Genomic DNA, 7,054 nt, shown 5'->3' on the forward strand with positions numbered 1-7,054 from the left:
TCAAAAAGTTAAAAATAAAACTTCCTTATGATCCAGTAATTGCACTACTGGATATTTACCCAAAGAATACAAGAACACTAATTCCAAGGGATACATGCAACTGATGTTCATTGTAGCATTATTTACAATAGCCAAGATATAGAAGCACCCAAATGCTCATCAATAAATGAAGGGATAAAGAACAGGTGGTAGATATGGAATATTATTCAGCCATAAAAAAGAATGAAATCTTGGCCATTTGCAACAACATGGATGGAGCTAGAGAGTATAATACAAATTAATTCAGTCAGAGAAAGACAAATACCATAAGATCTCGCTTATATGTGGAATTTAAGAAACAAAACAAATGAACAAAGGGAAAAAAGAAAGAGGGAGGCAAACCCAGAAACAGACTTAACTATAGAGAACAAACTGCTGGTTACCAGAGGGGAGGTGGGTAAGAAGATGGGGTATATAGGGAATGGGAATTAAGAGCACACTTATCACAATGAACTCAGAGTAATGTAAGGAAGTGTTGAATTGCTATACTATAGACCTGATACTAATATGACACTGTATGTTAACTGTACGGGAATTAAAACTAAAAACTTAATAATGAAGATAAGTAAACAGACAAAATACCTTTTGCTTGACAAGAAGTAAAATTGTGCTGGTCAGTTCCTGAAGACCTCTGGGGGCCTGCTCCAAGATGGGTATTCTACAAACTTCTTTCTCCTCTGAGAAAGGGGATAGGGGAAGGGACTAGGAAAAATGGTCTCCTGAGACCTTGGGGAGATGAGAGGGAGGGGGGAAGAAGGAAGCCCTACTGAGGGGTTTGCCATGGACAGCCCATTAAAAAACAAAAACAAAAACAAAAACAAAAACAAAAAACAAGCACAGGATTTGGAGCCCCAAACTTTGGGGACTCCAAGAAAGTTTCACTTCTCCAAGGCTCCCTTGTGTCATCTGTCACATGAGATGGTTATGAAGATCACATAGGTGAAGCCACGTATTTTGTCCTATACAATAGGCATATAGTAAGTGATCAATAAATGTCAGCTATTATTACAGAGACCCATTCCATTTAGAAAGGATTTATTAAGTTTTACTACATATCAGGCAGTGTAAACAGTAGACCAGCAGTAGTCGGGGCTCTTAATGAGTTTGTGGTTTGGTGGGGGCCCCAGGCAGGTTCCTGTGGGGCCTGTGGGGCAGGCCAGAGAGTCCCAGGACCCCCTGGGCTCTCTGGATGATAAACAAAGGGTTTCTGGGGAGCACACAGACTTGTCTTGCAGGCCACTTGGAGGGGGCTAGTCAGTGCTAAAGAAGACAATCAAAAAAGTTTGCTCTGACCTCCCGACCCACAACATCCCCATCTGTAAGAGACACACTGCCCCGTGGTTGGTGTAAAATAGCCCATATGCCAGCAGCCCCACTAACATCAGCTACTCTTAATCATCTTTAAGAACCCAAGCTTTGGAATCCTACAATTCATTCCAACCCTCACAGAGCACTGCCAAGCAGTCTGACTTTTGATGTATAGCTTAAATTCACTCAGTATCGGTTGTCCATCCCTGACATAGGAATGATGACCCCTCCTTGCAGGTGGTTGTGAAGACAAGGGACATACATCCATCTCAGGGTGCTGGGCGTGGCATAGGCTCTCAGTAAGCCTGGTCACTGGCCAGGCCTCTCACACCAAATGAAAATCAGATGACCTCTAAGAATCGTTCTGCTCCCCTGTGACCCTGGCTGCTCACCTGGCTGGCACCTCTCAGGAGCAATGGTGAAGGCACTGAGCTCTTGCTTATGCCAGACACGGCCAACCAGAGAAGTAGGAGAGGAGCAATTACCCAGCCAGGAGCCGTGCCAGCCAGAATACCCACAGGGCCCTCCGCTTCCTGTGCAGCTGCCTCCAGGCAGCCTCGTCAGCAGCGTCACCCTGGTCCAACGCGAAGGCAGTGCCTCCACTTCCGGGGCCCATGCCGGCAGTTTACAGCTGGAAGTTCTCACTGGCACCGAACCTCTGTCCTTGCTGCGGCAACCGAGCTCTGGGTGGGGCTAGAAGGCTGGTGTCTGTCCCCTGTCCCTTGACAAAATCCATGCAGTCTCCTGTAGGAGCAACAGTAATAGAAACTTCTATCTTTGCTTGTCGTGTGCCAGCAGCTATCCTGGACAACCTTCTGAAGGCAGAATATTACCAAATACCCATTTGACAGATAAGGAAACTGAGACACAGCCTAAGTAACTGGCTGCAAGTCACTCAAATGGGAAGGAGAGCATCAGGATTCACATCCAGCCATTTGACTTTAGAGGCCCTGCTCTTCTCCATCTAGCCACTCAAGCATACTACCCTGTGGACCTACAGTCATAGACATCACCCTCCCCCGTGGCCAGAGACCCTGAAAAGCAGTGAGGAGGCAGACACTGGTACAGTGCTCCCTGGGACCACAAGAAGATTCCTGCCTGGGAGCAACCAACCAGACTGCACTTGCCCTACTGGTGCCCAGTCCCCTCCCTCCTCCCTCACGACCCTCTGCACTGGTCCCCCAGGACCTCTGCAGAGCTGGCTCCCAAATCACTGGTGGAGGGAATCCTGCTTCAACCAGGTCCTCCCCAGCACCTCCAGGCCAGCCAGAGGCAGAAGGTTTCTTGACCAAGACACTAGAAATTTTCCAGCCCTTCGCAAATGCCCTCTGGGTGGGGAGTTGAAATAAAAAGACAGAGAGGGAGGAGGAGCCAGTTGAAAAATGAGCTTTCCCCAAACACTGAGCCAGCCTTAAACATCCTGAGAACTAGAGTCCAACAAGTTGCAACTCACCAAAACATCTTCCCCTCCAGCTGCACTGGCTAATTACAAGAGAAAGGTTGAAAGGGAAGGTTCAAGCTTTCCATGACAGTGTGGTTTGCTCTTATTCTCCTTCCTCCCACTCTTCTGTTCCTCCTTCTCTGCTCTCTCGCTCGCTCTCCTCTTCTTCCCCAGGCTCAGGCTCCTGGCAACATGCTCCACAAAAGAGGTATGACTTGGCGGTGTGCACTGAGCAGTGACCCATCTGCTGGAAGGCCCTTCCAGAGGTCGTTGAATCGAATCCCTGCCTCCTTACAAAAAAATCTGCTCACCTGTCAGCCTCATTCAGAAATGGGGTAACAAAGGAGAGCCTGTGCTGCTCTCCTCAAGATAGCCTCCAAAAGTAATGTCTATTTCTCTCTGTACAAGTGATGCATCCTCATGCAAAAGACAGAAACACCTAAGATCATCCATGATCCCAGCAACTGGAAAGAACACATTATGCATATTTTGCTGTACAGTAAACCCTTGACATTCCCAAGAATTATATCTCAGATCTTCATGAGTTCAAATTTAAGAAAATGGATATGTGAAGGACAATCCCAAGAGCCTTGACAAAGAGATTCTTACTCTCCATCTAAACCACATCATTATAAGCTTCAGGAAGAGAGGCCCTAGTTTGAGGCTAGAGGATAAATGAGGATCAACCACTTTACAGATGAAGAAACTGAGGCCAAAGGGATATATCAGTTTTTCTGTGGCCCTCAGTTAAGTGGGAGTCAAAGATGTGGCAAAGAGGAGTGAACTTCCTGGCAGTGTCTGCAGAAAAATGACTGATACCTGCCTTGGTCAGAAACTCAGAGGTTCAGGGAAGCCAGTAGGAATCTTGTCCTCCACCTACACTAACAGGTTGAGTCTCCAGCTTGACCAAACCCAAGTTTTCCAAGATCTACAGCCAGATGTGTTGGTCTAGGTATGGGAAGTGAGACACTGGTGGGGCTGAACTGCCATCCCGTGGCCTCGGGGGCCCTATGCTGAGACGGGGTGTGCGCTCCCAGGTAGTAGAGATGGACCAGTGTATCCCCAGAGAAGGTCACCAAGGAGAAGTCCAGATGCTCCCATTGGATGTCACAGGAACAACTCATTCCAGAAAGCATGTCCTACCCAGGCATTCTGGGAGAGCTTGCCAGGACTAGAAACCTGGGATCAGCCCGCCTCCTCATCCCTGTCCTGCACTTAACACTACTTAACCCTAGCCAAGTTCTCTGACAGCTAGCATCAAACAGTGCAAATCTTTCTTGAACAGAATGATCCAGACACCCCGGACTGGTGACTGAGCTTACCCCTCCATTCCAGGATAACCAAAAAGCTCTGGGCAATGCTTTGGAGTTGGTTGCAACCTGTAGTGCTGCCTGTCCCTCCCCTTCCTCCTCCAGGATTGAGCCTGGAGCTAAAAGCCCTCACTTGCCACTCCCTTTGCACAGCCCAGAGCCAACTGCATAAAGTCTTCCATTCCTAGACCTGCCACGGACTGACTCATCCCCTGCCAGCTTTCCCTGAGTCCTAGCCCAGAGTCTGTTCTCACTGCACCCACAAACCCCTTGCTGGACGCCCTTCTTTCTTATGCTGGAACCTATGAGAAGAGTCCGTTTATTTCTCCCCAACTGCGCCTAAGCTTCTACAGCTTCTGTCTTCATATTTCATCTCCCCAGTGGCTTATCGAGGAGAAGAAAGAGGAGTTTAATGAGAACAATTCTAGATAATGATAAAATGAGGAAGGAAGGATCTGCACACTACTCTAAGAATCCTAGCTAGCTCGTTCTTCCAAATGACCTAGTGGGGAAATTTAACGTAGGAGACCAATTGCCCAAGTTTCACAAGGGCCTTTGGAACATATCAAGGATCTCCGAGTTCTTGGAAGAGTTTGGAAATAGAAAATTATTAATTTTGGACTCATTCAAAAGCCAAAAACTAAAACCACTGAGATGACTTCTGCCTTAGATATTGTTTCCTCCTGAGATACAAACATATCCTGCCTATTTGCTTTGATACCCATGCCTCCTAAATGCAAACATGTGTGCATACCCCTTTCACACAAACCTGGGGATGCCAGGAATTTGGCCCACCCCAGGTAGAGTGGCCAGGTTAAAAAAAAAAAAAAAAATAGGCCACCCAGTTAAATTTGAATTTCAGAGAAACAACAAATTTTAAAGTACGGATGTCTCAAATATTGCACAGGACATATTTATATTAAAATCTATTCATTGTGTAACTGAAACTATAATTTAACTGGCCCTCTTATATTGCATCCATCATCCTTAACCCTAAAGCACCTACCTCTAGGTCCCCCACAGAAGCCCTCTTACCTAGCCCCACACAGACTCTCTACCATAAACATTAACTTTGATCTGTTGTGAATTCTCCCTGTGTTCATATAATCACCTGAAAATTGCCTGGGCTGAAGATCCTAGGAGGAGCAGGTTATTTAAAGGCCATTAACCATCTACCTTTCTCCTGATCTCACTCAGGAATATGGTCAGTGACTCAAAGATTAGAGATGTGCAAGGTATCCAAATTGGCAATGAAGAAGTCAAACTCTCTCTACTCGCAGATGACATGATTCTTTATATGGAAAACCCAAAAGACTCCACCCCCAAACTACTAGAACTCATACAGCAATTCAGCAACGTGGCAGGATACAAAGTCAATGTGCAGAAATCAGTGGCTTTCTTATACACTAACAATGAAAACACAAAAAGGGAAATTAGAGAATCGATTTCATTTACTATAGCACCAATAACCATAAGATACCTGGGAATAAACCTAACAAAAGAGGTAAAGGATCTGTACTTGAGGAATTATGGAACACTCATGAAAGAAATTGAAGAAGACACAAAAAGATGGAAGACCATTCCATGCTCTTGGATCGGAAGAATAAACATTGTTAAAATGTCTATACTGCCTAGAGCAATATATACTTTTAATGTCATTCTGATCAAAATTCCACTGGTATTCTTCAAAGAGCTGGAGCAAATAATCCAAAAATTTGTATGGAATCAGAAGAGACCCCTAATCGCTAAGGAAATGTTGAAAAACAAAAATAAAGCTGGGGGCATCACGTTACCTGATTTCAAGCTTTATTACAAAGCTGTGATCACCAAGACAGCATGGTACTGGCATAAAAACAGACACATAGACCAGTGGAACGGAGTAGAGAGCCCAGATATGGACCCTCAACTCTATGGTCAATTAATCTTCAACAAAACAGGAAAAAATATACAGTGGAAAAAAGACAGTCTCTTCAATAAATGGTGCTGGGAAAACTGGACATCTATAAGTAGAAGAATGAAACTCGGCCATTCTCTTACACCGTACACAAAGATAAACTCAAAATGGATAAAAGATCTCAACGAGAGACAGGAATCCATCAGAATCCTAGAGGAGAACATAGGCAGTATTCTCTTCGATATCAGCCACAGCAACTTCTTTCAAGATATGTCTCCAAAGGCAAAGGAAACAAAAGCGAAAATAAACTTTTGGGACTTCATCAAAATCAAAAGCTTCTGCACAGCAAAGGAAACAGTCAAAAAAACAAAGAGGCAACCCACGGAATGGGAGAAGATATTTGCAAATGACAGTACAGACAAAAGGTTGATATCCAGGATTTATAATGAACTCCTCAAACTCAACACACATGAAACAGGCAAACATATCAAACAATGGGCAGAAGATATGAACAGACACTTGTCCAATCAAGACATACAAATGGCTATCAGACACATGAAAAAATGTTCATCATCACTAGCCCTCAGGGAGATTCAAATTAAAACCACATTGAGATATCACCTTACACCAGTTAGAATGGCCAAAATTAACAAAACAGGAAACAACATGTGTTGGAGAGGATGTGGAGAAAGGGGAACCCTCTTCCACTGTTGGTGGGAATGCAAGTTGGTGCAGCCTCTTTGGAGAACAGTGTGGAGATTCCTCAAGAAATTAAAAATAGAACTTCCCTATGACCCTGCAATTGCACTCCTGGGTATTTACCCCAAAGATACAGATGTCGTGAAAAGAAGGGCCATCTATACCCCAATGTTTATAGCAGCAATGGCCATGGTCACCAAACCATGGAAAGAACCAAGATGCCCTTCAGCGGACGAATGGATAAGGAAGATGTGGTCCATATACACTATGGAGTATTATGCCTCCATCAGAAAGGATGAATACCCAACTCTTGTAGCAACATGGACGGGACTGGAAGAGATGATGCTGAGTGAAATAAGTCAA

Source organism: Mustela nivalis (genome assembly GCF_964662115.1).
Source record: "Mustela nivalis genome assembly, chromosome: 11".
Taxonomy (NCBI): domain Eukaryota; kingdom Metazoa; phylum Chordata; class Mammalia; order Carnivora; family Mustelidae; genus Mustela; species Mustela nivalis.